Genomic DNA, 10,583 nt, shown 5'->3' with positions numbered 1-10,583 from the left:
TTTCTTTCTTTCTTTCTTTCTTTCTTTTTCTTTCTTTCTTTCTTTTTTCTCTTTCTTCCTTTCTTTCTCTCTTTCTTTCTCTCTCTCTTTTTCTTTCTTTCTCTTTCTTTCTTTCTTTCTTTCTTTCTTTCTTTCTTTCTTTCTTTCTTTCTTTCATTCTTTCGAAGTTTATTTGTTTTTGAGAAAGAGAGAGCATGAGCTGGGAGGGGCAGAGAGAAAGGATCCCAAGCAGGCTGCACTGTGGTGTCAGCACAGAGTCCAACACAGGGCTCGAGCTCACGAACTGCAAGATTGTGACCTGAGCCAAAATCAAGAGTCGGAAGCTTAACCAGCCCACACATCCTTGCTAGTGAGGATTCTGAGAAGTGACTGCTGTTCCCCAAATCAGAGGAAGCTGTGCTGGAAACACCGCCATTCTTCAGGCTTTCTTGTTCCAGAGAGATCCAGAGTGGTCACAGGCATACTAAATCCTGCTTCCTGAGCCAGCTCCTCCCTCCACTTCACCACATCCCCACCTGTACAGTCATTTCAGGTGCCAACACGACTCATTTGCTCTGATGTTTTCGTTCCCTGAGCTGTTTAAATGTCCTGTGAAAGTATTCTTCCTTTCTTTGATCATCATGTAACAAACTGGGGGAAATATTTGTGAAACAGCCAGGAGACCACGTGGTATGGTTGAGAAGAATGGCCTGAGAGAAGACCACATCTTTAGGCTTCGTTTCCTCCTCCGGAAACCGATTGGACAAGGGAACCACTCCCCTGCCTGGAGCACCGGTGTCAGGCCAGGTACTGTGCACAGGCTGCAATAGCCACGACCTCGCTCAGTCCTCCCAGAGCATCCGGGGCAGTCGGAACTGTTGTCCTCCTATTTCAAGGTAAGGAAACCAAGACTCGGAGCAGCGAGGTCACACGGAAGAGGCCAAGTCGGCACTCGAAAAGCAGTCTCTGACGCCACAGTCTGTCCCCTTGACCTTGTTGCTGAAGCGATTTAGTGACCCGTGCAGCGCTCTGCAACAAGACGGGCCCCTCCAGGTGGGTTCTTGTTCACGGACTCTCACTGCCAGTCAAAGGACCCAGGGAATGTGTCTTAGGCTCTCGTGGGCACGGAGCATTGCAGACAGAACAGAACGGAATGAAGAGCAACCGTGGCCCTCAGGAAGCCTCACCAGTCTTTCTTAGACTGCTAAATGAAGACAGATTCTGGCCGCACCTCCTCCGCCACGAGGCCTCGGGTGAGTTATCTCCTCATCAGTAGAACAGAAATGACCCTTGCCCCTCAGGTGTGCTGGCAACACTGGTGACCCGGATTCCCTGTGCACAGCACATGCCCAGGACATGACGATGGAGTTCAGAGAGAAAATGCAAGCATTGGCGACAGCTGTCATCTTCCTGACTTTCAGGAACCAGGCCAAGGACTCGTAAGCTAGGATCCACTAGAAGTCCGTGAACCCATAAAACTGCCTGCAGAATTCTGTATTTTCGTATTCTCATGATTACTCACGGGTTAACGTCTACTTAATGCTTACTGTATGATAGGTTCTGCATACACTATCTCACTCAGTAACCCTGTGGGAGTGAGTGCTGCTGTTACTTCCACGTGATGTCTGTGCATTTTGAGGTCCGCACATCTAGGAGTGACAGAAGCCGAGAGGGAGCCCATCGGCGGCTCCACAGCCCGGCCTCTTACCGCGGCTCCGTTGCTTTGACACGTTGCTGGGAGCAGGAAAAGACTCTCCAGGCACTCACGATGCAGAGGAGTCCACGAGCCATACATCTGAATGAAAGGAGAAGAAAGTCGAGGCCGTTTGCCAGTGTTGCCTCAGGTAAGACAGTTTTCTATTTCGTCCTTCCCTCGCTTCCCTGCTGTGGGTGCTGAAGCCCCAGTGCACTGGATTTGCAGAACTAGGAGCCACTCCTGTTCCAGAAGGCCAGAGGAGTAAGTTCCTGGGGGGAGAGAGGAGCCCGTTTTCCCGGCCAATGCCTTCTGGAAAGGGCTGCAGCAGGAGGGTGTCTGTACTGGTTCCACTTCACGGTCACTCCTTTCAGACCGTGGCTCCACACAGCTAGTGGCGTGGCATGATCATAACCCCGAGGGACCACTGCCCTGCTGGCATCTCAGGAACATGGCAGTTCTGTGCTTAGAGTCACGTGAGGCAATGGGACGATAAGGGCAAGAGCAGATCCTCTGCAGGTCACCCTCAGACTGAATAGATCTCCACTTTGGGGGTAAAATCGCTAGGGGGCAAATGATCACATTGGATGGGGTCCCTTAAAGAAAGGCTTTGGGGACAGATTCCTCTGAGCTTAGAGCTAGGAGATCACTTACCTTCCTGTTCAGTTGGTGTGCATTCTTCTACTGGTAAGAAATGCTCCATTTTCTGCTGTTTTTCTCTTTGCCCTGGCTGTGAGGAAACCCCTTGTGTCTGATACTGTGCTTTTCCTCCGTCAGGGTTTCGTAATAAAATTCTTACCCGCCTCACCCAATGTCCGTCATTTTGTTTGGTGTTAATGTGCTTGGACATGTCTCGAGTCTTTCCAAACTGCCTCGAGTCTATTTTGGAGAAGAAGCGGAGAGTGAAGAAAGGGCTGCTTATGTGGTACAGGAGGTGAGGCTGCAGAGAAGATGGTCGTGTAGCTTCCAGGAGGAGGTGGGACTGGGGCGGCTCCGCATAGAGGGTGGGGCATTCCAGGTGGAGGCCGTTGGCACTAAGGGCTGCTCTTATGTAGTGAACCCCTAGGGTACTTGAGAAATCTGCTTTCGGTTGGAAACCATGTTTTTCAAACAGCATAGGGACATCAGAAGGGAAGTTTTTCTGCTCAAGAACCCGGAAGAGCCAGAGTCAAGGTTATGTGGACAGAGTCGATGGCCACTTTCAGCTTGGCCCACGTGCCATCCTTCCCACCTCTCCCAAACACATAGCATCAGTGCTTTCACTGTGAGTTGGGGTGACCCTTTGCTGTGGGACTGAAAAGAAGGGAGTCTCTCGGTTTTAATGTCCGCTCTATGTTCAGTCATTTGCCTAGTGATGTGGGCACGGGTTCTATGGTGACAGAGGTGACCTGTGGTTAGATCTTGGCACTGACGTAGCCTTGGGGAGCTGCTTAACCTCCAAGCCTGAATGAACTCCTCTGTAAAAGGATGACCATAGCACCCATCTATGGGTGGTACAGTCCATACGAGTTGGAAAATAGCACCCCAATAAGTAGTCCTTTTTTTATCTTTTTTCCTATGGTTCCTTGCCAAGGAAAAGACCCTGCCATGGCTACCAGGTGTTTCAGACTGTGTATCTTCGTCCCTGTTCCCCAGCGCCATATCCATCTCTCCCTTGGACTGCTGGACCAACCCAGAACAGTTTGCTTTTCACTGGGGTGTTTCCTGAGCTGCTAGATGTGCCCCCGGTGGGGGTGGGAATCCGAGTCTCTTCCCCAGAGGTGCGGACAGGAAGCAGTCTGTCCTAACATGGCGGCCTGCCGGGTATTGACGACCACAATACCCAAAAGTCACTGCGAGGGGGACCTTCTGTCATTGAAGATGGAAACAGGAGCTGTTGAAATCGCACCTTGGGCCAGCGGGACCTGCTCTTACTCCATAGACCACTGCAGTGGCTGCCTGCACGGAGCTGCCCTCCTTGAGGCCAGGATGGGAGGGAGCACGGAAGGGCACCGTCGGGACAGGGTAGATCCACGTGTGCTTGAGCTGGGTGTGACACCAGCGAGGGGCTGCGGTGGGCTGAGAGAATCTTTGGTGAGAATTTGTTGGCTCATCCTTTGAAGCCCTCTGACAGTTGTCCTATAATAAAGGAATGAGAGCAGTACTTGTTTCTTGGTGTGCCTGGCAGGACTTAAGTTCACATATATCCAGGGCTTGAGGACATTGACGGCTTGTGGTGCTCAGTATGTTGTTTCCTAGCTGGCAGTTCTGGCTCAGCACTTCCACTTTGTTAATGTACCCTAAGGAAATGACTAAGGATGTGCAGCCTTTTTTTATAACACTAAGAATTGGAAACAACCTAAATTTCCAACAATAGGGGAGATAGGCTGTGATGATTCATTCAAGGAATAGTATGTGATCATGAAATAGATTCTTTTAAGACAAGAATTTCAAGATAAACTATTGAGTGAATAAACATAGATTACAGAACAATAGAGAATGAGTTCATTTTGTAAAGTAAACTTTTTATTTTGGAATAATTTTAGGTTTACAGGAAGTTCCAGAGATAGTACAGAGAGTTTCTACATGCACGTCACCCAGCTTCCCTACTATTAGCATAATCATGGTATTTACCAAAACTGAGAGATGAACGTTGGGACGTTACTAGACTCTGGCTTTATTTGGTTTATTTGGTTTTTACCATTTCTTCCACTAGTGCCCTTCTGTTCCAGGATCCAACTCAGTATACCACACTGCATTTAGTTGGGGGTTTTTAAGGTACAGTACATAGAAAAGCATCTGGAAGATTATAGACAAAAAATATTAAGCATGATCATAGCTGAGTCATGGAACTAAGGGAGATTTTTATTTTTTTTTAAGTTTTTTTATTTAGGCAATCTCTGCACGCAGTGTGGGGCTCAAAGTCATGACCCCGAGATCAAGAGCCACACACTCCACCAACCGAGCCAGCCAGGTGCCCCAGGAAATTTTTATTTTTAAGTTTTGCTTGGGTCTTCTAATATGTTATACTCTGTATAACATATCACATAATTAACAGCAACAATAACCAAAATGAATGCCTTCAGGCTAAGCTGATTACTCCTAGTATGGCTACTGTGGATTACTTACTCATTTGTCCTCTTTAGACTGAGCTCGGAAGAGGGGCCATGTCTGCTTCACACCTCCTTCCCCAGCTTACAGCACAGGGCCAGGTGTGGGAGGAGGCACTGACATCTGGTTGAAAGAAGGAGTGAAGTCAGAGAAGTTTACTGCTACCAACTCTCAGAGACTAACTAGTCTTGCACTCTTTCAGCTCGAGGAAACCCCAGTCTTATGTTTCCCCAGATTAGTCACCCTCAGCAGAAGTACAGGACCTGTTTGTAAAGCTTGCAGGCTCAGGGCTGACTCTCATGCCCATCACTGAATGAGTTGCTGTGGTCAGTTGGCCAGGCCTTTAGATGACATCCAAAGAAAAGTCAGGGTTCTGCTATTTAAAGGAGGGAGGATAAATGCTAAGCAGGTTACCTATATCAGAGCCAGCCCTCCAAACAGGCATTTTAATCCCTGATGCTTTCCATCAGACTGTAAGCTCTTTGAGGAGGACAGGACCACATCAGTACATTGTGCTTGGTGTGGAGCAGAGGCCTAGTCGGTATATAAGTGAACAAACGTATTTGTTGGTAAACACAGTTGTTTACTGGATAGTGTTTGAATCAGGATGATTTTAGTTGCAAGTAATAGAAGATCGACTTAACAATAAAGGAAGTTTGTTGGTTCATGCAACCGAAAAGTCTAGTGGAGCCTGGCAGTCAGGCAAACAGTCGGGTTTGATCAGAACTCCATTTCTCTGCTGCTGTCCTACCTCTGGACCCTCAGTATCATCCTTAGGCTGCCTTCTCTCAGTTCCTGGCTGCAGCGGTTCCAGACCTCACATTTGCACTGCACACCATGTGGAGCCGCAGAGAAAATAGAATCTGTGTCCCAGCATTCCCAGCAAGTCCTAAGATTCACTGTGGACTACATGAGTTCACCTGCCCACCTGTAGACTAACCCCTAGGGGCAGAGGTTGTTTAGTGGCTTAGCTCAGAGCATGTGTCTCACCCTTAGAATAGGGAGTAGGTGGGAGTAGAATCAGCTTCCCTGAAACTGTAAATTCCCAATGGGAATTGAGACTGGAGAAGGAAGAGCAGTCTAGATCGTGGGGAGACGACCTGGAGAGGTGACCAACAGGAATCCAACTCAACCGAATATGCTGACTTATGCAGCACAGACGAGGGCCCCAGGAGGAGGAGGACGCAGTGAGTGAGGGGTGTGGCAGTCAGAAGGGCGGCTTCACAGAGGAGAAAGGGGTGTGTGGAGAGGAGGGAAGGGCACCCCACAACAATATGTTGAGCATTTCCCACGTGCCAGATGTCACGCTAAACTCTGTATGCATCATCTCGATGAATCGTCACAGTGACCTGCAAGGTCGCTATCCTCATCACATCCATTTCACAGACAGGAAACAAACACGGATCTCACGGTAAATGTCGAAAGTGGGACTTCGACCCAGCTTGTCTGGCTCGGGAGCCACAATGCTAGTGAGTAAAGGGGGCCACTGTTGCCCAGAAGGTCTGTGCACCAGTGGAGTGGCCTAAGGTAGTGAAAAGTGGAAGCCGGCTTCCAGAGTCTCCTCTCCCAGCCTGTGTCCTCTATCTGCTGTTGTGAGAAATTAAATGAGTCCGGATAGAGCTCTCAGCACCGAACCTGGCACATGGTGGCCCTGCAGGAATTGAGGGAGTTATCAGAGTTGCAGCCTGTGAGACATGGGAATGCCAACCCCACCCAGTGGGGCCTTTGGGGTCCTGTCCTCTTCTACACCCTAATCTACACACCTTCTCCTCAGAGCAGCCAAGAGACAAAAAGGAAGTCATGTGACCTTGCGGTGGGAGTGGGCCAGAGTCCCCCTCCCTTGGGGTGCTGGCTAGGGCTGATATGACCCCCTTGTAGGTCCCAGCCACCACTACCCCCTGCTGCTCCTCTGGTCTGAGGCCACCAAGGCTGGGCCCAGAGCCTCCCCTGCTTCTGCCTCAGGCTGGGGCAGGTGTGGGGAAAGCTGCAGAGCTACACGGACTCAGGCTGGAGCTGGGCCAGAGCCGCAGGCCGCAGTGGCAACCGTGCAGTCCCTCACGTGCTCCAGGGAGACCAGCGTAGCAGCACGAGTAACAGCACTGGGCAGATGCCCAGATTGCAGGGTCCTTGGTCTAGGGCCAAAGGACATAATCCCAGGAGTAGGCCCCAGTCCCCCACAGAACTACACAGCCTTCCCCTTTGAGAGTCCCCACCTGGCCCTTACTCCTGTTCATGTGAGCCCCTGAGCCCCAGGCAAGGAGGCACTGAGCCTAGAGTTCAGATCCTGGCTCTGCTTCTCCCTGACTGGGAGATGGTGGACAAGTCACTTCCCTCCTGGTGAGCCTCAGCTTCCTCCCTGTACATTGAGGATCACAATACCTTTTTCAGAATTAAATAGAACTCTCTATATGAGAATGTCCACGCTAGGTCTTCACACAGTAGGTGCCCAATATATGTCTCTTCCCTTCTCCCTCAAGCATGCCATTGGCAAGGCAACAGGGATCAGAACTAAGGCATGATTCCTTTGAAAGTGTGCCAAGCTCTGACCTTAGCCATCTGAAGCTATGCCTTCTTTCCCCACCAGATGGACTCCCCAAACCTGGGCTCAGTCCTGGTTCGTCAAACCATCATGCTGTGCACCTTAAACTTGCAAAAAATTTCCTTTTGTCTGTGCTGGGCCCTTGGACCCAGAAACAAAGATGAATGAGACAGTGCCTGCCATCCAGGAGCTTCCAGTCTAGTAGAGGAGACACATGTAAAATCAGAGACACAGAGTGGGAAGAACAGAGCAGGGAGTGAGGAACCTAGCTCAGGTGGGTTGGGGACGGCCTCAGAGAAGGGTTCACTTCTGAGCCACAGCTTGAAGGATGTTTAGGAGTTTACCAGGCAGCCACTAGGGAGAGAGTTTTTGTGTCACATAAACATGTTTTGTAAACTGGGCTGCCTCTTCCTGCTAGGCTCCTACCTGAGCACCCATTGCTCCTGTGGGAAACAAATGCCCTAGAAACACCTCCCCAGGTCAAAAGTGCTGAGAATAGTGGGCAGGGGAGGGATATCATCTGCTGGGCAAAGTCTGAACTCACTAGCCGGCCACACAGAGGCCTGGCGAGCTTCATCTCCCCTTTATATTTTATGCTCTGGCAAAATGGAACCACTTGGCAGTCCATGAAATCAACTCCATCATTTCTCCTCCCTGGGTCTCCCCACACTACCTGGCAACCTCCAGTTTATCCCCTGGAATTGTGATTAGGCCCACACCCAACTCAAGCCACCTGGCACTTTTCTATTCGTAAATACACGGACTTGTAAATACACAGACTTGTCCTAGCTCCCCAGGTGACTGGCGCTCCTTCCAGGACAGCCTCTGCCTGCCCCCTCCACCCCCCCACCCCCCCACCCCCCCCCCCCAGTGCCCAGCACAGGGACTGACCCAGAGCTGCATCTGGATGGATGCTTGGAAGTCCTCCCCTTCCACAAACATTGAGCTGCTCCGGCCTGCTGGTGCTGAGCCAGGCACAAAGACAAGGGCAGGGCACAGTCCAGGGAGAAACACATTCACAGGTAATTGCACTGTTGGGTGATACGCTGGGAACAGGACAGAGCAACTACTTCAGCTGGGCGCAGCAGGGAAGGCTTTCAGGGTCACCATCCCATCTGGGCCTGGAGAGTCAAGCAGGGGCTTCCTGGGTGGTGAAAGAAGGAAAGACTGTAGCTCGTACAAGGCACAGAGGCATGGAAAAGCGCAGCAGGCTCCGGAGACAGCAAGTGTTTGCTACAGCTGGAGCATGGGAGGAAGGGAATGGGGCTGGGAGATGAGACCAGGGAAGCAGCAGGGGGCAAAGGAGGAGCAAACTGCACCCTCCTGCCAAGGCATCTGTGGACACCTGGTCTTGAGCCCATTTATTGGAACTTTTCAAACGGGGAAGGGCTGATGTGGTCAGTTTGTGTTTTAATGTTGAGGACAGAGGGGTTAGAGAGGACAATGAGGAAGTCGCTCTATCCGTCCAGGGATTTGGGCCACTTAACAAGTTAACACTTAACTCAGTGATCACTCTGTTACAGGCCCTGTTCTAATTACCTTTTACATATTAACTGATTTAATTCTCCCACAGTCCTATTTGCAAGATTGAAAAAATGAGGGGGCACCTGGCTGGTTTAGTCAGTAGAACATCTATCTGACTCTTGATCTCAGGGTCGTGAGTTCAAGCCCCACGTTGGGCATGGAGCCTACTTAAAAAATAATAAAATAAAAGCAAAGATTTTAAAAATGAGGCATAAGGCAGCTAAGTACCTTGCTTAACTTTGTAGGTAGGGGAGCCTGGATACGCCCCCTGGCTGGCACACTTTCAGGGCCTGTGCCATTAGTCACTGTGCCACATGGGTTCTTGTTATCACAGTAATAATAATGCCACGCTAATGAATGTTGAGTGCATATGACATGCTGGGCTCTGCTCTGTGTACTTCAGACTGTTAACTCAGTTTTAATCGGGTTGGCAAGGAGGACACGGTGCAGCTGAAAGGCCAGGCCCAGAGCCCACAGTCCAGTGGAGACACTGTTCTAGGCCTCGCTGTGTCTGAACCACCCAGTGGGAAGTGGCCTAGTCACCTCCCCAAATTGCTGACAGCCACCTTTTGGCAGGGGCAGCCAGACAGAGCCTCGTGCTACAGTTGGCTGAGAGCCCGGCCAGAAGGGCTGAGCCAGTGTGGAATGAGCAGCTGCAGGGCCTGGGCCCCTGGGGCCTCCGGGCACCCTGGCTTGACGCCCGAACACTGTACGAGGCTGCTACAGCCCAGAGCTGGGGACCGAGCAGCAGGACCCCTGGGTTTGGAGCCGAGCTTGGTCGCTGATGTGCTGTGGGATGTTGGGCAAATCCCTACCCCTTCATGAACCTCAGTTTCCTAGCGGGTGAATGAATAAGGTTGCCCTTGTCCTTGATCTTCTTCCCACGTAATGCCTGATGGTGAGGTACTGTAGATACCACAAAGTAGTCTCTCCTGCCAAGAAACCCAGGCCCTGGTTACTCAGGACCTTCCTTGGTGTCAGACCCTGTGCTGCTGTGCACTGGGGCTGCAGTGAGGAGCTGAGCTGATCCCTGCCTTCAAGCATTTCCCAGTCAGTTGTGAGGTTGGGGACAGACAGGAAGCCAATCCCGGCCCAGTGTGGTGGGTGCTGTACTGCATAGAGAGAAAAATACCCAAGCGGCTCTGGGGCCCAAGGCAGGAGCAGCTAACTCCGAGTGTGGTGGCCTGCAAGGCTTCCGAACAGGAAGAGCACGGAGTCGAACGTGTCTTGCACCTTCCAGGCAGAGAAGGGGTGTGCACTGCCATTGAGGGGACAATGTATGCAAAGCCCTGGTGGGGGAACAGACCAGGTCTGTTGAGGAATTCGTGTGCTCCCCGTGGCAGATGCTGGTGGGGGAGTGGGTGTCGGCGCAAGGAGACGAGCTGAAGGGGCAGGCGAGAGGCAGCAAGGGGCTGAGTGGAGCACCAGGCGCCAAGCCACATCTGAAGGTTCTTAGGCTAGAAAGAGCAGGGCCCCCCCACGGGCCTCACAGGCATCTGGGGGCAGCAGGGTGCCAAGCCTCTGGAACCTCAGCTTGCCCACACCACCTCCTCCCTTCCCCCAATGCCAAAGCCATCTTGCCTCCTGGTAAGGGCACTCCCTCCCTCTAGTCTCAGAGAAAGACCTTCACAGGGCAGCCCATCCACCCAGACACTTCACGCTTGGGGCCTCATCCTTGACCTTCTGGGTTTCTCCAGCAGCCCAGTGAGGTAGCTAAGACTCAAAGCACCTGCCAGGTGATACAGAAATAGTTATTGA

This window comes from Panthera tigris, chromosome C1, assembly GCF_018350195.1.
Source record: "Panthera tigris isolate Pti1 chromosome C1, P.tigris_Pti1_mat1.1, whole genome shotgun sequence".
Lineage (NCBI taxonomy): Eukaryota > Metazoa > Chordata > Mammalia > Carnivora > Felidae > Panthera > Panthera tigris.
The sequence above is the reverse complement of the archived record's forward strand: the minus strand, read 5'-3'. Positions refer to the sequence as shown.